Genomic DNA, 25,137 nt, shown 5'->3' on the forward strand with positions numbered 1-25,137 from the left:
AGGATTAGAGACTGTTTAAGGTTAGTAAGGTGTTTAGGATTTAGGGAGGGGGCAATGGTTTGGGATGAACCTTTGGGATAAGGGAGGGTGTTTAAAGTTATGGATCGACTTTAGGAGTGGGGTTAGGATTAAGGAGAGGATTTTAGGGTTTTTAAGTTAATACAGTACAATGGTACTTGCAGTGAGACTAATTTAATTTGTGCTTGCATTCTAAGAAGTAAGATAGGAAAATAAGTTAAGCTGTTAAGCCATAAGTAACCATTGCCTGCTTTGCCATAGATTACAGCAGCTGGTTACTTTGACACCCCCCCCGATGCATAGTAGCAAGCACCACTCTTGGCATGATGTGGGTTACCAGTATTTGCCTCTCCTTTAAAACATCTGAATGTGAATCTTTCCCCCTTTACCTAGTTTAAGTACTTGAATTTGTAAAATAAGCAGCAGCTTTATAAATAAGAAAGTGATGTTGGTTTCTCTTAGTATTATATACTGCCATTTGCATACAAATTTTGAAATCTCACCAGTAAATGTGTAGTTACAGCTTTATGGGTGGCACACCCCAGCAGAATGCCAGAGAGTAAATGGAAACACAGCCTTAGCTGAATCAAAGACATGACTATCTCCTACCACTCAACTACCCTTGATTTTCAGGAACATCCCTGATTTGGACTCAAAATTTTGTTCTGTTCCTCTTAAAACTGGCACATTTTGGAGAAAAAGGTGGTGCATTGCACTTGATAAATGAGTTAGCGACTTATTTGCTTCAACTTCAGGAAATGGATGTTAATTCACATTCTTGTATTCTGTTGACTTTTCTAATTGTACTAATATTTTAAGTGTCCCTAATTATATCTGGATTTGTCATTGATTATGAAGGCAAGAGGGAAAGCACTATGACAATCACTTATCTGTATGAAAATCAAGTGAAAGTGATGCAGTAAGTAGAAGTGGCTAGTCCAAAAAAAACTGCGCTTGGTGACCCTTCCTCAGTCTCTTTATCTCCAGCAAATTGTATTTAGTATAAACATGATTTGCAGTTGTCTTGGTGTGTAAAATTGTCTGCACAAACGTTTGTAAAGATTCTGACTTTCTTAACTTTTTGTGTATTTAGGGACCATACAGACATATTTTTGTTTTTCTGTAATGCACTGTTTGTCTAGCCTCCTTCCCCAATCTTCTCACTATTGTTTCTCTGTCCTGTAATTGTGTATCCAGGCCTTGCATGCTCTAGTGATTATATTTTTGTTTGTGTCTTGAGTTCTTGGTCTTGGCAAAAATCTACCAGAGCTTTTTTTCCCCTTCAGTTCTGCCATCACAGTAGTATAACAAATGGACAAGTCTGTATTCACTACTTGTCCAGTTTCTTTTCTTTTGATACAGTGTGTATCGGAGCACTCTCTACTTGTCTCTCTTAACCACATTATCCCCTTTCATGGTTTTATAAACACATTATTTGACACATTTCCTCTTTTTCAAATTGTGTACAAAAATCCTGTATTATCTCCTTTTCCCAAATCTGGTGTCTTGTCAACATTTTTTCCATGTAGGGGGGCATATACTTGATCTTGAGTTAAATATAGCAGTGTTAACTAAAGTAATTTTAAAATATCCATTCAGATCAGGGAGTTCCAGTCCCTTTTTGTCTAGCAGTATTAATTCATTCCAGCAATTTCTCTCCTTTTTTCAGCAAAAGAATTGTAGACTGGAAGTATGCTTGTCCTGCCCTGCATATATTAGTGGTATCAGCAGCATATTGTATTGCTTGTATTTTATCTTTATCCCATTATCATTTTCCCCAGTTTTAGTTTTCTGAATCTTTTTTTGTTTTCCCCTCATTTCTTTAGCTGTTTTTTGTACTTATTTCCATAACCAAATCTCTAGATATCTAATTCATATTCCTAGAAATAAGGGTACCTTTGCAGTAGTTCTTAAATTGATATGTAATTTAATGCCATTTCCTTTGTTTTACACTCTTGTAACTCTAGAGGACTTGAAATGAAATAAATTTGGTTGCACCAGATCTTTCTCTGGATCTAAAAGATAAAATTACATCATCCACAAACATGGCCAACTTTTCCTGATGACCATGGTACTTCTGTCCTCCTACTGGGGATTTACTTATTTCCCTTTTAAAATGAAGGGATGCACCCCCCATTCCTCTTGTTAATTTAAATTTGTCCAGGAGTATTCCTCCTCCTTCCCCCATTGCATCTGAGCAACTAAACCTTCAAATATTAATTCACCCAGTCTAGTTGGAAACCAGATGCCACTTAGCCTAGTACTTAGTACTTACCTAGGAACCTATCTGCCCAAGGGCATTTATAAGCCTAGCCAGAATGTGTTGGCTTTCGCTACCCCCTTAGATTAGTTCCCTGTGCCTCTGTCCAGCAGAGCGATTAGTTCCCCGCTCCACTGTCCAGCAGAGCCATTAGTTCCCTGTGTCACTGTCCAGCAGAGCCTAGTACATTTTTTATGAAAACATGACCTAACCCCGATTTTTATTTTTTTTTAATATCTAGTCTTACTAATATCTTTCTGTTCTGTATTCTTCTGCATCGTTATTGCTTTATTTATATTAATTGTGTCTAGTTTCTGTAAACAGGCATTGATTTGTGTTAATTCTTTGAATTTATGTAATTTTTGAAGAAGTTCAGGTAAGTTTTATTTGCAAAATGGTAGATGCAAACAAACTTTACTGGCTTGGTTAATTTTCAGTTGCAGTACTCATGTTATATTCATATCCTGGGGGTCGTTCAGGCTATTCTTTGATCAGTATTACCTTGACAAACGTCACTGTTCCCATTTGGAGACATTGGGTCACCTTGACTACATTGTTAGTTACTGGCCATGCCCGCCCCGGAAGTACTGTACCTTTTGTGGGTGGCTACTGTTGTGGGTGTATGAAATTGGCATTTCATTGCAGAAAGATTAGTGCTTTGTCCAACATAAAAAAGTAACAGATTTTTTCTCCTGATATGGGAAAGTGTTTGCATGAATAGCATTTTACACAATGAAATACTTTTTCCTGAATGAAAGCAATAGATGTTTTAATTTTTTATAGACTTGAGATGCCAGCTGTTCGAAAGTTTCACTCCTTGCCCAAGCTGCCAATGCAGTATTGGAAAATTCTGATAGTGGCACAGAAGGTAATGTCATTCCAGAAATTTGTATTCTTCACCAGTTGATGGGGGATGATTCTGAAGTCAAATATATTGATGAAGATTATTTGGGTCCTGATGAGCCATCAGGTGTTTGTGGAGAACTGAAGTGTTCACTGGTGCTGAGTGTGGCTCTGAAACTGATTACTGCAGCAGTTACTTGACTGAAACACGGTTCATACAGTCGTACAAGAACATGCAAACATGGGCGCAAAGTAAAGGAAGCTGTTCATACTGCGGTTGAAGAAGAGGACTACAGTTCTTCAAAACAAAAAAATGAAAAACTACAAAACCAGCTGAAGGTGTGGCGGGAAGTAACAAGACAAACTCAGAAATACAAGCCTTCAGAGACAGTACAGGTACCACCTTCAAGCCATAAGATTGGTTGGAAACAAACAGAAGTTCATAGAGCTTACAAAATCTGATGAAGTATCCAGACTACTTAATATGCATCCAGAACTGCTGATGGAAGATGCAGTTAGTTTGACGCATGTTTTGTGACTGATCACTTGAAAGCCCAGGCAGAACTGTATGCACATTGTGATACAAATATACCAAGGTTTTCAACGTCCAAAGAGGAAATTGGACAGTTCAGCATTGTTCTGCTGTCAGGATACCATTTATTGCCCAGAAAAAAATTACTTGGAGCATGGCTGATGCCTTAGGTTGTGATACAATGAAGAAAGCAATGACCAAACAGATTCCAGGAACTGAAGACATTTTTCCATGCAGGTGACAAGAACCTGGAGTAGTCTAAAGTTGCAAAAGTGAAACCTGTTTATGATGATCTGAAAAGTGTATTGATGCACTTTGGTGTGTCTGAAGAGAAGCTGAGTGTAGACGAATTGATGGTTCCATATTATGGCCACCATGGGGCCAAAATGTTTACAAGAGATAAGCCAATATGATTTGACTATAGAATTTGGATGCTGTGTTCAGATGGATTCCCATTTCAGGCTTCTATTTACTGTGGGAAAGCAGATCGGCCTGAAAACGTTGGCTTGGAAAAGCACGGCAAACGTACTGCGAGCGGTGAAAAGGCAAAGATTCCACAAAGAATGATTAACTGTATGTCAGGCATGGGTGGTGTGGATCTGCGTGATAAGACTTCTAGCAGCCTACTGTCATATGATAAAGTCAAAGGAAGTGTTGGTGGAATGTTGTAGTTAATATGTTCAACATTTATGTATGTATACATTTATTAACTTTACATTTGTTTAATGGTAAGGTCCAACTGGGACAGAGCCCATTTTCAGCGGAGGCACGGGGAGAAATGCTCCAGATGCATGTCTTTGGATTGTGGGAGGAAACCAGAGCACCCGGAGGAAACCCATATAAAATGCAGGGAGGACATGCAAATTCTACACAGAAGGCATTCCAGCCAAGAATTGAACTGGTGCTGCATCATCCAATAGTTGCTGGGTGGAAACTTCGCAGCAAAGTTGTGCCATCTTCAGACTTTCACACCTCAGATTTTGCTGGGAAATTACCAGGGGCTTACTCAAGGGAGTACCTTGTCGCCGGCTCTGTCACACTGTACCAGTACCTCATCTTGTGCGATATGATGGCACCCAATGCTACCTTGAGTCAACATCGCAAAGGAGGTGTGCCTACTGCCAGTTGAATGCATGAAAGGGATAAGGGATTACCTTTACTGCACTAGAAAAGGGCAACTATATAGTGCTTTGGCTAAGCATACATTGGATATGGAGGGGGATGACCATATATTTTTGTTTTGGGTTTTACACATTCAGAATGTCAGCAATAGGATGGGGGACATAGTCAATACTACTGAAAATATGGAAGTAAAATGGATTTTGCGTTTAGGAGCACATAGAGGTTTTGGTTTGAATGATAGTGTTCCATTGAAGCCAGTGCTAAAATCTAGAAAGTTAAAATAAAATAAAAAATAATAATACTGTTTTAACAAGAGAAGACTGCATAAACGCATGCAGGGTTTTGGGTCAGTATGACTTTCTTGAGCTGCTTCTAGCATAGATATCATTAAAGGCAAACATTTGTTGAGATGTATGTATTAAAGCATATGTATTAGGCAGAATATATGTATTCATTAAGTTGTTGATTGTGTACTGCTTATACTTTTATATATATTTTTATATATATTGTTATGCTTATATCTATGCACATAAGTAGTTACTAAATGGGGAACAGGAGTATATGTATTTATTCACTGACTTTTTATGTATTTTATTTATATTTGTCCACATGTTCTTGTCTTTACATTTTGTGCATGTGGTTTTTAAACAGAGTTTTTCTGACTTCAGCAATTAACTAAGGGCAAAATGTAACCATAGTAATTAATTGATTGCTGAGTGCTGAATTAACTTTGAGTGGTAGAATTGGTTGTTCTAGTAATGAATTAAAGTATTTAAGTGCTGTTGCTGTTTGAATGAACTGCCTGATAAAGCAATGGTTACCATTGCGAAAGCACTCACCATTTTTGTATTAAAAAAGAAGAATTTATTTTGTCATGGTTCATCTTCTTTATTCCAGCTACCTTCCTACTGGGCACCTGTGTTTCAACATTTTCAACTTCTGGGCTGGTTTGGATTTATTTGTTTACACTTAACATCTGTTTTCATTAAACTCTTTCCAAGAAGGAAACACCATTGTCTCAGTGTGAAAAGCCAGATGGTTACCTGTATCGTAGAGAATCGCCATTCTGCTAGGCAGTCTGCTATACAAGCTTACTTAGGAACATTTTTCTTTTTTCGTGCAAATATCCCACAGAGATCTGTGCAGTCAAGTGATGTCTCCAAGCTTTTCTGAAGTTGCATCCTACTGGTGCTTTTAGGTGGCAGTTATTGTTTTCTCATATTTGCATTAATTCCAAAACCATGCCCGGATACAAGGTATCCAAATATTTCATCTTAAAGCTTACGCAATGGTAAACACAGCCGTATTGATATTTCATTTTTATCTAGTGTAGGAAACAGTATTAACATATTTTCATATTTTTAAACAATCAACTGACAGACAAAACTGCTTAGCCTTATAGGAAAGCTCACATTTATAGGAAGAAAATGCTGCTTGGCAGTATGTGTTGCTTGAATGGTTACTGAGATATTGTAATCTATTTGTCCACCATTACGTAATTCATATTTACTGTGGTCAAGTTTAAGACCTAGATTGCATGCAGCCATTGTATAGGTTCTCTTACCCTGAACGGTTTATAGTTTTTTAGTAGTACTTACGGTTTTAGAGGTGTGACTATTGTTTTGAACTATAGGGCAACAAGTTCTTTTTAAAGTTTCTGGCCACGCCCACTGGGACTAAGTACAAACTCAAAGGACCTCCATTGGAAATGTAGCAAGTATGTTTTCTTCTTTCTCTCAGAAATCTGGATGTGTTATCACTACCTGCGGAACCTTTCAAAAGGAATTTGTATCAAGCTTGGTGCAGATATTTCCAGACTGCTGCCATTGCATTGTCCACATAGTATTCTGCAGTGCGTTTTGTGTACTTCAGGGCCAAGACTGAAATTGGTCCATAGGTTCATAGAACCTATCTGCCCTAAGGCATTTATAAGCCTAGCCCAAATTTTTGTGGCTTACGCCACCCCTTATATGAAAAAATACTGTGCCCATTAGTTTGTTGTGCCTCTGTCCAGCAGTGACACAGATATGATTCCCGGGGTAAACCTACGATCTCCCATCCACAGGTCTAGATTTCTCTTGAACAGAGTCAGCGAGGTGCTCTGCCTCACATGGACCGGGATTTTATTCCACAGCATAGGGAGTCTCTGAGTGATAAATCTATCCCTCCAGCACGTCCTATTTATATCCGTGCTAAGGTTTAAGTCGCTTGCTCTAGTGGTTTTGGTGGATTTGGATTTTTTGAGGTGGAGCATGTCCATTAATTTCGGGTTAGACATGGCCTTGTATGTCAGGCACATGTCACCTCTGAACAGACGGTATGCGACTGAATAGAGCTGGAGTTTCTTCAATCTGGCAGCATATGACAGATTTTGGAGTCCCTTTATCCTTTTGGTGAGGAACTTTTGGGGTCTCTCCAATTGCTGCAGATGTCGGGTGAGATACATCCCGAATGGGGCATTGTACTCGATCATTGGTCTGATAAGTGAAGAGTACAGGGGAACAATGACCTCACTAGATCTGGATGTGAATCCCTTCATGATCAGGTGGGCAATGTAGAAGGTCTTTCTAACCACTTTAGCAATGTGAGTGTCAAAAGAAAGGCCACTGTCAACCTGGGTCCCCAGGTCCCTGATAACCTCTTCTGTGCTTAGTGGATTGCCACCTATATGGTAGCTTGGGGTTACCTTGTTTTTCCCGAAGGGTATGACTATACATTTTTGGCGTTTAACTTCAGGCCATGGCTCTGGCACCAGCTATCTGTTTCCGTGAGTCCCTTCTGAAGGATATCCGTGTCCGATGCACTTTCCACTATGGCGCCCAGTTTGCAGTCGTCTGCAAACTTTGTCAGCCAAAGTCCTCCCATGTTGGCCTGTACTTCTGAGAAGTAGATGCAAACAATAGAGGGCCAAGGACCGAGCCCTGTGGGACACCACTTGTGACCGGCTTGGAGTCTGACACAGCGCCAGCAACTCTAACCCTGTGGGTTCTGTCCTTAAGCCAGTTTGCAACCCATTTTGTGACATATGGGTTTACATTTAAGCTGGAAAGTTTTTCTACAATACCCGAGTGGGGTATTGTGTCGAAAGCCTTTGCAAGGTCAAGGTAGGCTGTATGGACTGCCTTTCCCTCATCAATAGCCTTGGTGACTGTTTCGAAGAAGTCGACCAAGTTCAAAAGGCATGATCTTCCCTTGACAAAGCCAAACTGGGTCGGGTCCAATGTCTGCAAGTCCCCTATATCTTTGTTTATGAGCTCCATTATGATCCTCTCCATAGCTTTGCAGACTAGACTTGTTAAGCTTATGGGGCGGTAATTACCAGGGTCCGTAGAGGCGCCTTTGTGCAGTGGGACCACAGTTGCCGTCACGCCACTCCTTGGGCACGTATCCTGTGGTAAGGCTGAGATTAAACAGCTGCCTTATGTGCGGGTTTAATTCCTCATTTAGCTCGTGTAGCACACAGCCGGGGACACCATCCGGTCCCATTGATGCTGTGTTTTTAGCTTTAGAGAGAGCAGCTTTCACCTGCACATTTGAGATGTCCGGGAGGCTACACTCGGCTGGGATAGTTATCTCTCCTTTAGGGGAGAGGGGTGAAGTTTGCACTGAACCTGTCTGCCAGTATGTTGGCAATGTCTGTGGGTTCAGTGATTTTTGTATCATTTTGGACTAATTCTGAGCATATCTGGGAGTTTCCACCCAGGTTCCTAACATAGCTGAAAAAGGCCTTATGATTGTCCTTTGAATCCATGGCAATTTTTCTCTCAAAATTGGCCTTAGTTGATTTTATGAGTGCTCGTATTTTTTACTAATAATGATCAGGGTGACTTCCCTTTTATGGATTTTGTTCTATCATGTAATAGCTTTCTCCTCTTATTGTAAAGTTTGTTAATGGCTGGGGTCCACCAGACTGGACGTTTGCCCTTTGTGGAAAGAGTCTTGGTTTTATTTGGGATTGCCTGATCCATGCAGTCCTGGAGGTGTTCATAGAAGGCATTTGTAAGGGCTTCCGCAGCTTGGGTTGTGGTTTCCTCTGGCTCAGGGGCCTTGAAGGATACCACACCAGTCTTGAGTAGTGTGAAGTTTGCTTTAGAGAAGTTCTTCACTATGGTCTTTTTGTTTGGGGGGGGCGGGGCCTGTGGATTTCCAGTGAGATTAGTTTATGATCAGATCTCACCAATGAGGGATATACTTCCGGTCTGGAGCATTTTGTCCCCATGTTTGTGACAATGAGATCTAGTATATTTTCTCCTCTCGTGGGAACAGTGACTAGCTGTTCCATGGCATTTGAATTTATGAACTCCAGGAACTGTTGGGCTAGAAAGTTAGGGCTTGAGTAATGTTCCCAGTCTATATTCGGGTAGTTGAAGTCACCCAATATGATGGTGTTTGGAGATACATTTATACCCTCCAGTGTCTTCAGGAAGGCTGTGTGGGGTTCCTGAGTTTGAGAGGGTGGCCTGTAGCATGCTACAATTTGTAGAGCAGTTTTGCCTATGGTTAGTTGCACCTGGATGGTTTCCAAGCTTATGCGTTGCCACCAACCTGGAGGTGTGGGTATCCTTTATGAATATGGATACACCCCTCCTTTTGTGGTGTGGTCCGGGTTTTGGGGCCGGAACGCATGATATGAGGTAAAACCTAATAGTGCCGGGTGCTCTCAGGAGCCTTGAACCAGGTTTCAGTTACAGCACAGACATCGATGTTCTCCATACTGAGAAGGGCCTCGAGTGCGTGCATTTTGAGATTTAGACTTCTGGCATTGAGCAGCATTACCCTCAGTTTCTTCCCATTTTTGTTTTCTAGGGTGGTAGGTTTAGAATTTGAGCCTTGCCTAAAAAGGCACTATGGGGTGGCAAGAGCCTTAGCCAATATCCGGAATCCCAGGGTGACAGGTGCAAGCCGCCCTTGCAGTAGCGTGGCTTGTCAAGCATGTCATCCCAGGCAGACAGACACTGGATCCCCTTTGAATGACACCAGACATTAAGCCAATTGTTAAAGCTGATCATCTTGTCTCTATATTGTGGCATCATTCTTGGTGAAGGAAGGATACTGCTCAGGGTTAGGGTCATACCTGCCTGGGCTACATAATCAGAGAGCTCCTCTGTCTCCATGTAGTCCAGGGAGGTACGTCTCAGGTCGTTCACACCAGCATGGACAATGACTGTGTCATATTTGTACTTGCCGTGGAGTGACCCGAGTGCTTGTGTTATGTGGCGGATTCTAGCGCCCGATAGGCAGCTTACTGTGACCCTCTCCTTGTTCAGCCTGGTGAGTGGGACGTCAGTGTGTCTGACTATGGAGTCACCTATGACAAGTATGTTTGGTGTTGTATTTGGCCTTAAGGGCTGTGACTGCTTTGCACACTTGTTTTGTGGTTTATGTGTTGCTTGTGGGATGTCTTGAGGTAGCAGTTGTTTGGGTGTCTGCTTTGGAGGCCTCTGTTGTTTAGGTAAATTTTTACTCAGAGCCTCCGAGTATGTCTTTGTGTGTTTATGTGTTTGATTCAGTGGAGTGGTAGCATTATGTGAGGCTGGTTTTGTGGTGTGTGTAGTTGCCTTCTCCTCCTGTCTGGTCTTGCCAGTCCTGAGTTGAGAGAGCTCAGCCTCCAGTTTGGCTAAATAGCTGCATCTCTCGCAAGTATTTGTGTTATGTGGGAGGAGGAGAGGGTTGTCTGTGTACATGAGGCAGTTATAACATTGCCTCAAGATTCCCAGATTCACCAGCTGGACCGGAGATGAGATTGACAACTGACCTTTGGACATGCTAGAATAATATTGGGAAATCCTTAATTGAAAACAAGGGCCAGTGTGGAGTGAGGGTGTAGTGCTTTTAATTTTTAGTGCTGACTTATATAATTGCTTTAGTGAGCAAGTGCCAGGTAACTTGAGTGCAATGTGTTACAAGTAACTAAATGCAAAACGACAAACAGTAACTTTCTTTCAAGTGAAACAAGGAAATAAGTACAGTAAGCAATGCAGATATCACTAGTGATCCACAGAAGCTGAGAAGTTGCGTATTAGGTGGAATTAGCTTCCAGGAAATAACAAGCAAACAAACAACAAGCATATAAACAAAGCTAGATTCAGCAGGCCTGGATCTAGTCTATGCTAGAGCAAACAAGGTGAACCAATTTCAGTAAGATACAGTTCAAATATTCAGGCACTATAAACCTTTAACCAGAAATTCCCAGCTCAGAAGGGCAGAGTCCAGCCTCTTCTCCCACAAGAGTGCAGACCACGAACCTTCTTAATGTAAAATAACTGGCCTGAAGCCCAAGTGCCTAAACCAGAACTAATACACTTGGACACTGGGCTCTCAATCAGCAGTTCCCAACTTAGAAGGATGAAAGCTACCTGTCCTGCCACCACAGTGCTTGCCACAAACCTTCCTAATGTAAAACAACTGGTATGAAGCCCAAGTGCTTAATCCAAAAGACTTGAATGATAGCTACACTTTAATCAAGTTACAACCAAGCAGTAATAAATACCATTGAATACTTTAGAGAATGTCTGGATTAGTGCTCAAGTTACACAAACAAAGCTAGATCCAGCAGGCCCGAATCCAGTCTATGCCACAGCAAACAAGGCGCACCAACTTCAGATATGCATGCACTATAAGCCTTTAACCAGAAATTCCCAGCTCAGAAGGGCAGAGTCCAGCCTCTCCTCCCACAAGAGTGCAGACCACGAACCCTCTTAATGTAAAATAACTGGCTTGAAAGCCCAAGTACTTAAACCAGAATTAATACACTTTTAGAATAACAGACACTGAGCCCTCAATCAGCAGTTCTCAACCTAGAAGGATGTAAGCTACCTGTTCTGCCACAACAGTGCAGACCACAAACCCTCTCAGTGCAAAACAACTAACTGGTCCGAAGCCCAAGTGTTTAAACCAAAAGGCTTAGAATGAGTTACATCAAGCAGTAATAAATACAATTGAGTATTTTAAGATGATGCAAAAGTAAAAAGAAGTAGGTAAAAACACAAGTACAGTAAAAGCAGATGAAATTTTTTTTTTTTTTTTTTTCTGAACAAGTGCTGAGATCAAAGAAACAGATTTGAGTGCTGAAACTAGAAAACTGGCTAGTTATAAGAAAAAAAAAACAAGCTAGAAGGCTTCCCTCAAACACAGGGGCTCAGAAGCCTACAAATAGTCTGTACCACTTAACAAGAAAGGCAGGAAATAAGCTTAATTTTTTTTTCTATTTCCCAGATGCTCTCTTTGTACACAGTAGGAGTGCCTGAAATCAGAATATGATCTCACTGCACTCAGTTGAGTGAGCAAATGAGATGGGCCCAGAGGCAGGCTGAGGGGCGGGCAGTTTCAATGCCACTAAGATTAACACCAAAACAAAATCAGGGCTGGTGGGTGGGAATAACTGAAGAGCAGAATAACTTCAGTTAAAAATTCCTTCAACACTCCTTCATACACAGTTTAAATCAAATTAAATACTGTATAATACTGTATTTTTTAAAAAAAGTGCAGATAAAGGTACTTAAATTCTCTTATACGTCCAGTTGAATAAAACCAAGTTCTTAGCTGGCCAAGCTGAAGTTTTAAAGCAGGAATTATTTCACATGCACCAGTTTAAATATGCAAGGACAGGAAATCAAAGAATGTGGCTACCCCCACACCTGTAATTACTAGCAAATAACAAAATTCAGCCAACACTAGCTTCAGTTCAAGTTACTGAAGAGCAGAATAACTTCAGTTAAAAATTCCTTCAACACTCCTTCATACACAGTTTAAATCAAATTAAATACTGTATTTTTTAAAACAAAAGTGCAGATAAAGGTACTTAAATTCTCTTATACGTCCAGTTGAATATAACCAAGTTCTAGCTGGCCAAGCTGAGGTTTTAAAGCAGGAATTATTTCACATGCACCAGTTTAAATATGCAAGGACAGGAAATCAAAGAACGTGGCTAGCCCCACACCTGTAATTACTAGCAAATAACAAAATTCAGCCAACACTAGCTTCAGTTCAAGTTACTGAAGAGCAGAATAACTTCAGTTAAAAATTCCTTCAACACTCCTTCATACACAGTTTAAATCAAATTAAATACTGTATAATACTGTATTTTTTTTTAAAAAAAGTGCAGATAAAGGTACTTAAATTCTCTTATACGTCCAGTTGAATATAACCAAGTTCTTAGCTGGCCAAGCTGAAGTTTTAAAGCAGGAATTATTTCACATGCACCAGTTTAAATATGCAAGGACAGGAAATCAAAGAATGTGGCTACCCCACACCTGTAATTACTAGCAAATAACAAAATTCAGCCAACACTAGCTTCAGTTCAAGTTACTGAAGAGCAGAATAACTTCAGTTAAAAATTCCTTCAACACTCCTTCATACACAGTTTAAATCAAATTAAATACTGTATAATACTGTATTTTTTTTTAAAAAGTGCAGATAAAGGTACTTAAATTCTCTTATACGTCCAGTTGAATATAACCAAGTTCTTAGCTGGCCAAGCTGAAGTTTTAAAGCAGGAATTATTTCACATGCACCAGTTTAAATATGCAAGGACAGGAAATCAAAGAATGTGGCTACCCCCACACCTGTAATTACTAGCAAATAACAAAATTCAGCCAACACTAGCTTCAGTTCAAGTTACTGAAGAGCAGAATAACTTCAGTTAAAAATTCCTTCAGCACTCCTTCATACACAGTTTAAATCAAATTAAATACTGTATAATACTGTATTTTTTTTTTTTTTTAAAAGTGCAGATAAAGGTACTTAAATTCTCTTATACGTCCAGTTGAATATAACCAAGTTCTTAGCTGGCCAAGCTGAGTTTAGTTCTCTGTTCAGGTTAACACATTTAAATAATTGCATTTCCTGTTGCTGCTTTGCTGCCATAGCTAGGAGTCTGTCCCATTTTTGCAGCAAAACCATCTTTCATATTTGGCTCTTCTGGTAGGTTCATAGATTAGTACTAGGCTAACTGTCCTTGTGTCTGTAAGATAAACACCTTCACCATTATGCTAACCTCCCACTCATTTTAATAAGGTATGCTTTGCATGTTCCCAAAGACTTGTAGTTGGATTGGACACTAAATTGGCCCTAAGTGTGAGTGCGTACGTGTGTGTGCCTTCTGTGGAAGGTTGGGCGCCAGGCTGGCAACTCGACACAGTAAAACTCCACTGCCAATCATGAGCGGACAGGTGATCCACTGTGGCGACCCTTAACTGGGAAAAGCCAAAAGAAGAATGCTTTACATGTTCTGGTATTGGTGTAGGTTGTAACATCTCTGAACAAAGCTAATATGTGTGTGTATGTATATATATATATATATATATATATATATATATATATATATATATATATATAAAATGTGTGTGTGTGTATATATATATATATATATATATATATATATATATATATATAATTTCCAAGTATAAACCAGTTTTTATTCTTTAGTGAAATGGGTAAATTCCTTTTGTGTCTTTTCTGAATGTATATACTTCAGCAACTCAAAAGCCAGCCCCTTGGGTAGTCTAGCAATCTTTAAATTGTTTTATATATATATATATATATATATATATATATATATATATATATATATATTTATCTCTCAGAAGTCAGAGCTTGCCTCATAAATGTTTCCTTTTACTGGCTTACCAGTTCTCTATAATTTCCTGCAGTTGCTGACCGACCCTGCTATTTGTTCTGATAGATTGTCTCTCTGAGCCATGTTTTTAAAGCACTTTCCAGGAGTTTTTACTATTTTGGTACAATATTTTTCAGAAAGTCTTGGAAGTTGTATAATTTTGTAGCAGCATTCCCTTTCATGGCTCCCATATTTATGCTAGCTTAGAGTTTACAAATTTTAACTAATCTACCCAGCTCTGTTCTTTTATTTATTTATTTTATTTATTTTTTTTTACATTTGTTAACCGGGAGAGTCCGAATGGATACATGTCCGTTTTCAGCGGAGGCCTGGGGAGAAAAGCTCCAGGTACATAACAGACATATGAACATTGTTAATGCAAAAAAAGGAAGATAGTTGAGTTCTAAATACAATATAAAGATACATTGTTCATCTTCTCACTCTCTATCAGGGTATGCAACTTAACACCCGTTGTTTTCATTTTGGATGCATTGTGCAGAAATGCATGCCTTTTTACCTCTTTTGCTTCATTTTTTTGGAAGGTCAATTGGTAATTTGTCCTGGAAATATTTCTGATGTCCATTTTTACTGGCTGTAGCTTGAATTTCTGTAACCCTTTCACCTTTTTCTTTCTGGCTTCCTCTTGGATTTTTTTGTAATTCTTCCTAAGCTTGTTTCATTTGACATTCATGATTTATTTCACATTCCAGGATGGCTGTACACTGATCAACAGCTTAACTTCAGTGCTCTGTGTGAAAAAAGAAACTGAAGGACAAGGGCTGGGAACTCTGTCACTTTTAGTAAATTCAGTTACTGACTGGTTAAGTACCCTGATTTGATGCCTGCAAAGGAGAAACTAAAAGGTCATCAAAGAAAAATCATTTAGAAAAGGTGAAGAGAAGACATTGACAAGGAAGAATCCTGCAGCTGTTAAGCAAAAAGCATTCCAAGCCCCAGCATGCAAGACATGGCTTTCAGTAATCTAGAGGAAAAAAAATAAGTCAAATGTGCTCACAGCTAATTCAAATAAAACAATGAAGGGATATATCAACTGAAATAACAAAAGGCTGTAAAAATGGAAGTAGCTTTAAATAGGTATTCAGTTGAGCTGGTAAAGCTACAAACATCTGAAGTCAAAATGAAAAAGTCTGGCAGAGTATGAGACTGTTCAAGAAGAGATGTTTCAAAATGGTATAATTAGAGGACAGAGCCCAAAGGGAAAATCCTAAGATTTTCTGCTGCACCAAAAAAGCTAGAAGGAACAAACACAGGTGAGCAAATGGATTGGTATTCCACAGCAGGATTTCTTAATCAAAAGGGCTCATTTTGTGTATGCTCTAAACCTGGCCACGAGAAAGCAGCCAAGACATGTAAAAGTAAAGATGCAATGCTACTAGCAGAGTTGATCTGATAAAACTGTGGCAAAAGTCTTAAGTTGGAGACGGTGTGGAAAAAGATTATTCACTGTACACGCAGAAGAAATTTATTTCCGCCATAAGGGAATGTCAAGAGCAGGTGTGAGATTCAACACCTGCTGTCTTCAGATTTTTTTTCCCCCTAAAGGAACAAAGTCATTTTTTGATATAGTAGGCTGATGAGGAAATACAAAAGCTTGTCCAACAAAAAGTGAGCCATTAAGCCGAAGGGGACTCTGCTTCTTCTGATGATAAAGCACATGGAGAGACTTTGCCAGTGAAACTTTTACCAATACCAACGTTCCAAAATGAAAATGGTTGAGGCCCAGAAGTTGGTTAGAAGAATATGGAGTACTTTGAAACATGAAGAAAATTGGCAACACAGAAACTAGTGAATAAAGGCAAGATTTCCAAGCATCATTCACACTTATGAAATATGGCGTTACAAGAAAAGGTGAGACAAATGGACTTTGACTTAAGCTTGTGGGAAACTGAAGTGCATTTGCCTGACTTCATGTCCTTGTATGGTAGGACACCATTGGTAGGGAAAGATGAAGGAAAGGGTAAGTGTAAGTAAAACTAATTTTCGTTGAGTGTTTTGTAAACTTTACATTATATAAATTGCATGTTTTATACTAGCATTTAGTTATGTGACGGATACTAAAGTAAATGGATACATTTTTCTTTTTTCATTGTATAAAATGCATGTTTTATACTAGCATTTAATTATGTGATGGATACTAAAGTAAACAAATACCTTTTTCTTTATTAAATGTAAACATTATAATGCAAAAAGAAATAAACTAGACAAAATAATATTTAAGTTAATAAGCTATAATCATGGGTTGTTCAGGTGGTGATGGGGGGGGGTAAAAAGTACACATATAATATATGTATATCCAATACGTTTCCTCTTACTTATATAATGGCTTAAGATCCTTGGCCTAAATGAAGTTTAAGTGAAAACAAGTAAATAAGTGAATACTGAATTTAATGAAAAGTTTTCCTTGGCAATAAATGTTTCAGCTTGTTTTTAGAAGCCTGCAGCTGAGGGCTGCATTTTTAAATTTCCATGGAGACAAACTGATTATAGGACAATAAAAGTCAAAGCACTGTTGTCTCCAATGCCATATTCTGAAAGTTGATGTTTTCTGTAAGCATGCAAGTTTTTCACATTTGGGAAGGGAATAAAGATAACACCAACTGGTGTAATTAGGCTCACAGGCAGTCACGTGTTTTCGGATGGATAACCTCCACTTGACGTTAGTTGAAGCCTGTGTTTGCTTTTTGTTTGGGACAGTTCCTACTGGGAGGGTTAATCTTCATTATTTGAAGATTTACAGTAGCGGTGTGTCTGTGTGTGTATTAAGTTAACAGGTTATGGGGTGTGTTTTTCTTTGAGAGTTTTCATGGGTTCAAGTTGAAATAAGAAAATGATAAAGATCAAACAGTCTGTGCATGTATCACAAAAGCTGGAAATATACATCTAAAAGCTGTCCTGTATAATAGTTGGTAATGACCATCATAATGGCAACACTTTATTATCTTGGAAAGTGGACTCACAAGTGTAGATAAAAAGAATTGTATTACGAAGTGTAGAATGAAAATAGTAGTGCTGCAGGAGACACTTTTAGAAATTACTGAGCGTGTGAATTTGATAAAGAAGGAATTTCAAAATGGATATTCAGCAGAATATCAGGGAGAAAAGAGGGTACTTGGATTAACTGCTAGAGGAGCTCCAGTACTGAAAGAGGAGGGAAAAAAAAAGATAGTGGTAGATTTGTATGCAGCTTCTGAAATTTGAGATCTGATTTTGACAGGGAATATTTATAGGTGGGGACTGGAATTTGATTTGCAACAATGAGGATGTATCTGGGGAGCTTAGAAGGGAGCATATGAGAAAGTAGATTTCTGAAAATAATTATGAAAATATGGTATGGAAGACAAATTCAGTTGTACAACTCTTGACAGAATTAACATGTTATTCCCCCAGGTTACAATAACTGGGCTAAACTAGAAATTTATATTTTACAAGAACATGTACATTTAATTCAGAGCTTTAGCAATCCACTAATTTTATTTCAGCAAGCCCTAATAATGAAGATATAAATGCAGGGTAATGAAGTAAAATGAGATACTGGCACTTCCCTCACCTTTCCCTTTTTAAAAAGAGAGGAATTAAAAATGAGTAGTGGAAGTTATTGGAAAGTTATTGAGGAAGATAAAGTACTGCAGAAGCTATAGCTAGTGAGTGGTATGAGACTGGAGTTTAAGGTAAAAAGGAATAAAATAAATGATTAAGTAATTATTTAGAGGAGCTGGCAAAGGTTAAAATCTCACAGAAAGCAACAACTGCTGAGTGCTAGAGAGAAAATAAGGGAATACCTGGATGAGTTTGAGTAACTCCTGGGCACAAAAACTTTTAGCACAACTTGGCCAACAAAGTTGAATGGATGTTGCGAGACTTGGTGAGCCTATAGCAAGAAAAATAACCAGATTTTGTGTAGAAATATTAGAGATATTTTGGGAATTTCATGAATATGTGTATAAAGCAGAGAAATGGAGAAATCAAGAAAAAGCACAAATGGAAAGTTTTATGGGAGACTTAAATATGCCAGGGTTAGAGGTAGATTAGGTTCAACAATTAACAGTTAAGAGAGGAGAAGAGATAATGGTGATATATGACAATCTGCAGGAAAGTGTCCAGTAAAAGAAGGTATTCCAGTGGAAGTTTGGAAGCTAGGAAGAAAGTGAGAAAGATCTGTAAGGTTTTGCTCTGGTTGAGGAAGCACCAATATCCTGGAAGAAGCTGTGGTGGCTGTAATGTCTAAAGATGGTAACCCATTAGATCCAGCTTCTTGTAGGTCCATTTCAATTTTAAACCATGAAGTGGTTGTATAGAATGGCAAATGTTCCAAAATTGATGTATATGGATCAGGTTTTGTGTAGGGGAGGTAAACACAACGTTGAATCTATATCACTTCACTGAACCTCACTTCAACAAATGGCATTTCATCAGAAGTGCTGTTCTTCGAATTCCCCTTGGGGGCATGTGCCCCTCACACACCCCCCCTACTGCTAATTACATTTACCAACTCCAGAATCGCACAGCAGTGGGGAAAGGGCAAATTTCCCAGTCCTCACTGTACTGTGATCTCTGTAGGAACAGTTTAGTTGGCATGTTCAATGTAATGGCACTGAAAATGCCTTTTGATGAACTGATTTTTCACTGAAATTATAGGGACCTGACAACATTATTAGAACAATGATGATTCAGAGGGAAGCAGAATGTAAAAATATCACAGTTGGTAGGTTTTGATGCTGGGAAATCTTTCCAACAGAATAAGCTGGGATTTTATGACTTGGGCAATGAAAACATTTCCATTCCTTGATGGAGTAATATTTAATTAGGATGATCTATGAGGGATTGAAGGCATAAATCAAAAGTTTTAGGTTTCCTCTGTGATGAGCTGTCTCAGCAGAAGAACTAAGTGGGGTGTCCCATTTTTTCTTGTATTTTCTATTAAGAACTACTGGGAAAAGAAAATAAAGGACTCAGAAATTCAAGGATGTAATTAGTATGGTAATCAAGAAAATTTGGTTTATTTGCAGATAGTTTGATGAAAACCTGGAAAGACATCTCAGTGTTATGGAACATTGTAAGATAGTTCCAGGATTTTGTGGGATATAAAATTAAGACAAAAATGCTACAATTGTAGATTATCTGCCAACACACACGTTGGTTCAGCAATGCCCATATTTATGGGGACATTATAAAATGAAGTATTTAGGAATGTGGTTTAAAAAGGATCTCTTTTGGCAACTAGAGATATGGAGGAAGACTAAACAATTAACTGAGAAACTGGAAGCACTTGACTGTACATATTGTGATGTAGTCCGTTTAGCTGTATACATAGATCAGGCATGTTTTTATTTACCAGAAGAGAGAAGTTGTAGATAGTAATAAAGAGTTGAAAGATTTTGTGGGAGAGCAAGAGGGCAAGATCCTTCCACTAGAACAAGGTAGATTAGGATTACTTTGAAGAGATATTTTAGAGCTAGACAGTTAGGACAGAAGAACTAAGTGGGGTGTCCCATTTTTTCCTGTATTTTCTATTAAGAACTATTGGGAAAAGAAAATAAAGGACTCAGAAATTCAAGGATGTAATTAGTATGGTAATCAAGAAAATTTGGTTTATTTGCAGATAGTTTGATGAAAACCTGAAAAGACATCTCAGTGTTGTGGAACATTGTAAGATAGTTCCAGGATTTTGTGGGATATAAAATTAAGACAAAAATGCTACAATTGTAGATTATCTGCCAACACACACGTTGGTTCAGCAATGCCCATATTTATGGGGACATTATAAAATGAAGTATTTAGGAATGTGGTTTAAAAAGGATCTCTTTTGGCAACTAGAGATATGGAGGAAGACTAAACAATTAACTGAGAAACTGGAAGCACTTGACTGTACATATTGTGATGTAGTCCGTTTAGCTGTATACATAGATCAGGCAAGTTTTTATTTACCAGAAGAGAGAAGTTGTAGATAGTAATAAAGAGTTGAAAGATTTTGTGGGAGAGCAAGAGGGCAAGATCCTTCCACTAGAACAAGGTAGATTAGGATTACTTTGAAGAGATATTTTAGAGCTAGACAGTTAGGACTCTCTTATACATAACACAAACAGAAATCTGCACTTCATAGTGGAAAGGGATGATTATGAAATGGGGAAATTTGGGAAATAAGGAGAGAATGGAATTTTGGATTCATATCCTTAAGGAGAATAACTGTCATACTGAAGACTGTAAGTAGGGGTACAGAGAATGGGCAAGAGGGGACTGGAATTTACTGAAGGAAGCTGGCAAAGGAACCAAGGTATTGGAAACACATAATTAGAGAAGAAAAGGCAGTGGAGTGGGAAGAGGCTAAGATGACATTTGGATTGCAGTCTAGAGTCTCCCTTCCCTATCAGGGATTGATACCAGGGTATAGACAAATAGGGATATAGAGAATAGTAAGTAAAAGCCCTGCACGGGTGAGTTTTTAGTGGAATCTAGAATAGAAGCTGCTGCTGCTATTAAAGGGATAATTAGTAGAGCCTGTAAATGTTATACTAACTAAGAATCGATCAGAGGAGGTCAGAAAATATTGGGAGGAGAGATTAGAGAAACATTCAAAAATAAAGAATGGGAGGGCATATATATATCTTAAAATATGCAACAGAGTCAAACAGGCATAAGGTATTTGTTTAAAAGCATTTGCTTTAGGTACTGTTATACTCCAAGCAGAGACTCAATAATTTTTCCTTCAGTAGATTGCAAATGTTGGAGGTGTGATGGGGGAAGAAAGAGGTACCCGGGAGTAATGAGTTGGCAGATTTTGAAAATTCCTACAGAGTACTGTCAGGAATTCTAGGCAGGCAAATTGAGTGCAACTAAGAAAGTTGTTTTGAACTGGAATACAGGATCTGAATTGCCTAGACATAGTTAGGCCTTGTTCAGTTTAATTCTGATGGCTGCCAAAGAAAGTTACTAGAAAATGGAAATCAAATTCTAAACCAACCATAGCTGAAGTAGTGAATTTTGTAATGGAGAGAAAAATAAATCTTTAGAAACTGGTGGGAGCAAGTTACATAGATAAAAATGGAATTTGTGGGATCAATACATGGTAAAAAATATTTTTGAGGAGGAATGTAGTTTAGGAAATGTCTGTAATGTTGTATTATATTGTATAGATGAATGAATATGACATAATATTTGTAAGTGCGAACTTAATATGGTTTGTTTACTTTTATATAAATGTAAGTGATAATTCATTAAAGGTGTTGGAAAACAAAAATCATTTATTTTAGTTTCTTTTTATCTGGTCAGTCCAGAATAATTGTGCTCCACATTTTTTCATCCATTTTTAATTGGACTCCATAGCTCAGCTAGGATTTGTTCATTTTATTATTTTTTTTATATAATTAAAATGGGATTAGGTTGTATTTTAGGAAAGTGTATGTGTGTGTGTAATCTGAGCAAATTATTTGCTTGAACAGGAATGCTAGTCCACTTAATATTCTGCATAAGCTTGTAGTTAGTGCCTTCTAGATTTTTAGCAATTTTCATAGATCGTAGTTTACTTGCTGCTGCAGTTCATTCCTTTTGAATCACTTTAAATTTCCTTCTTATTTGGCTGCACTTGTTTCATCTGACTGCTTAGTGCCTCTTCCATGTTTTTATAAGTTGAAATGTATTCCTTTTATCACTTGTGTTGAAGATTCTTAATGTGTCTGACTAATTTTTTGTCATAGATTTTTATTGTGGGACTTTGTGCCTTACAGACCACCAAAAGAGGTGAGACAGCTAAGCTGTGCCATTCCTCTCTTCCACAAAATCAGGGCCAGCCGGTGCCAGAGTCAATAATTAAACTCTGGTCATCTGTGTAATAGTTTAGGCTTTGTCCTTCTATGCCAGTGAACTGGAAAGGTGCCATAGTTTTTAGCTCTGGAATCTACCCATAATGTACTCTGCAACAATGTCAGCCTAACTTTTGGCTCCATACGTTTTTGTTGTCTACTTGGCCATAGGGCAGAAGGATTGCAGCATTCAGTAGAATCCCCAAACTACTTTGACTCCCAAGGAGAAGTTTTTATCTTTATCTAATTTGCTTTCACCTGGGATACATTGGAAGGAATCTTGCTAGAGAGTATGTGTACTGTACTCTTGCCTCTCATTTGGGTATTGAGGAGGGGGCTTCTTCCCCTGTGTTCAGTGACCTAAAGTTTTAAAAGGTCCTGGAGGTAACATTTCAGAGATGGGGCTAACCAACTAAGCACATGTCTTTTCTGCAGTGGACAGTTTAGAAGGCCTTTTGGTTCACCCAGCAGTCATCTTGGGTGGTTTCCATATTGACAGGCAAGTTGGGAGAAATGTATTGGTAATTTTGGTTCCAGAAGAGTAGACTGGGTCCTGTGCAGTCTTGAAAATTTGAGTTTCTGGTTGGAGACTGACAAAGTTATACTGTCATCAGCATCCATTATCTGGTTTGAACACCCAAAAGCCCTGCAATCCACCCACTAGCTAAGATCAAAGCAGTAGAGTGCTTTGAGAAAGTGCATGTATGTGTCATCCATATTTTCAATGAGGGCAGATACGTAGCTGCCCCAAAATGGTGGCCTTCTTAAAAAGCAGTATCTGATTAAATGCTCCAAAACATAAACCAGTTGCCTGATGTACCCTTTATAGACCAGTTTAAATCCCAGTTAGATATTTGTAACCTATATTACTACAAACATTCTGTTAAGGTTGTGGGATCCAGTCTGTCACCATATGTGGCTTAGGTTAGGGACCTTTGAGAATGACTCATGGCAGGGAATAGTTTTGGTTTTGCTGGGGCTGCAATAAATGCATACATGAAGAATATGAAAAAGCAGAAGACTTGCTACTGTTGAAGTGAAATTTCAACTGCTTCAAAAGACCTTTTCAGAATTGTAGAGTAGCAAATATTAACTGTGGCTCTGGCACAGGCAATACTAACAATAGGCAATAATCTGGAAAGAACATGAATCACCAAGGTGATTTCTAGAGAGATCATGGGTCCTTTGACAGGTGTTCTTGACAGTCTTTGGATAGCCATGGGTACTTTTCTGTTATCAGAGCAACAGTTCTAATAAGCGCTTGGAATCTTAGCACGTGTTCGCAATGATCGCACAGCTGCTGCTGATGTTGGTACCACACACTTATCTTCCTGTCAGATTTACAATTCTTATTTCCCACGCCCCATGGATTGTACTACCTGGCAATTGCCAAATGATGGAGTCTGCAATTAAATTCTTTCAGGAGAAAGGAATCCCCCATAATGAAAGACTTTTGAAGTTATCTGTCAATGGTAACGTGGCACCCAAATGGCGCTGTACCCAACGGGGGATGTCTTGAATTGGTTTGATGGATCTCGCATCCCTTTTCTTACAGCTGTCAGGTTTATTTACTTCTGGTGTCGGGAGCTGACATCTGTGGACTTTGAACTACAGCTACACATGAACCATAACACCACAGTGAATTGGAACAATTACATGCGGGAGGTGTGTGCTACTGCTTTAATTTATCAACCTGCTGTGAGAACCAAATTGTGGAAGTAGAAAGTCTTTTCACCAATAGAAAAAGCAACGTTGGGCGTGTGCTTCCTCAACAGTGGGTTTGCGGAGGATTGTGCCAGGAGTTAAAACAGTGTTTTCTGGTAGGCGTTCCTGACCGCTCAGCTAAAACTTTACTGTCTGTCATCCAGGAGAACATAGCTGAAGGAAGTTTCATTTACTCAGACTGCTGGAAAGCGTACAAGACTGATGAGTTGAGGGATGCTGGATATGAACATTTCATTGTCAACCGCAAGTACAATTTCATGGATCTGGACAGTGGGTGTCATACCCAAACAGTGGAATGGTTATGGGGTAGTGCCAGGTGGCGTAATGAACTGCATCGGGGCAGTGCTAGACACCACCTAGACTCCTGTTTGGCTGAATTCATGTGGAGATGTTCATATCCCAAGAATGCACTATTTTCTGCTATGTTGAAAGAGTTCCAATTTTATGCCTCTTGCTTAATTGTTCCTTGCTGTGCTGTGATTCATGTGGTTTCCAAAAAGTCAAGTAATAGTCATTATTCACTTTAATATTTTCAAGCAAGTCTGTCATGTTTGTGTTTACATTTTCAGGTGGATGTCATGAATGCCACTGTGAAATGTTTTCTGTGTGGTACCTACATGACAAGCAGCTGCACTCTTAACTGTTCAGGAGAAGTCATGGTTCCTCTACTTTGCCATTAAAAAGGCTACATTATGTTCATGTAAAATTCTGTGTTTGTGCACTACACTGAGATATCATGTTACTTCTGTCAAACCAGACAAATACTGCACCACTTTGATGTCTGTTTCTTTCTCTTTCAAAACAACTGCTTCAGGGCTAACAGCTGTGCGATCTTGCATGCGCGTGCTAGCGAGTTAGAACTGTTGCCCCGATAACGGAAAAGTACCCAACCATGATATACCTGTGGGTGGTTATTGGCAGCCCTTTGGCCTTGCTCAGCAGCTCACCATTGGAGGCATTTGATACTCATTTGTCCCTCCACCTATCTGCATGGACAGGTGAGTAAGGATAGTTCTGTCTCTCTTAGCTTGTCTTTCCCCTATCTGATATCATGTCTTATAAGAAAGTGGTGCAATTACTGGATTTAAATAAACCCAGCAAGTCTCATTAGATCATAGAAGGATACAAGTAATGCTTCTGACAACCTCAGGCCAATTTTAGATCTTGGAAGGCCAAACATGTTTTATAGCTCTTTGAGTGGTAT

Source organism: Protopterus annectens, chromosome 4.part0, assembly GCF_019279795.1.
Source record: "Protopterus annectens isolate FY-2018-M chromosome 4.part0, PAN1.0, whole genome shotgun sequence".
NCBI classification, from domain to species: domain Eukaryota; kingdom Metazoa; phylum Chordata; order Ceratodontiformes; family Protopteridae; genus Protopterus; species Protopterus annectens.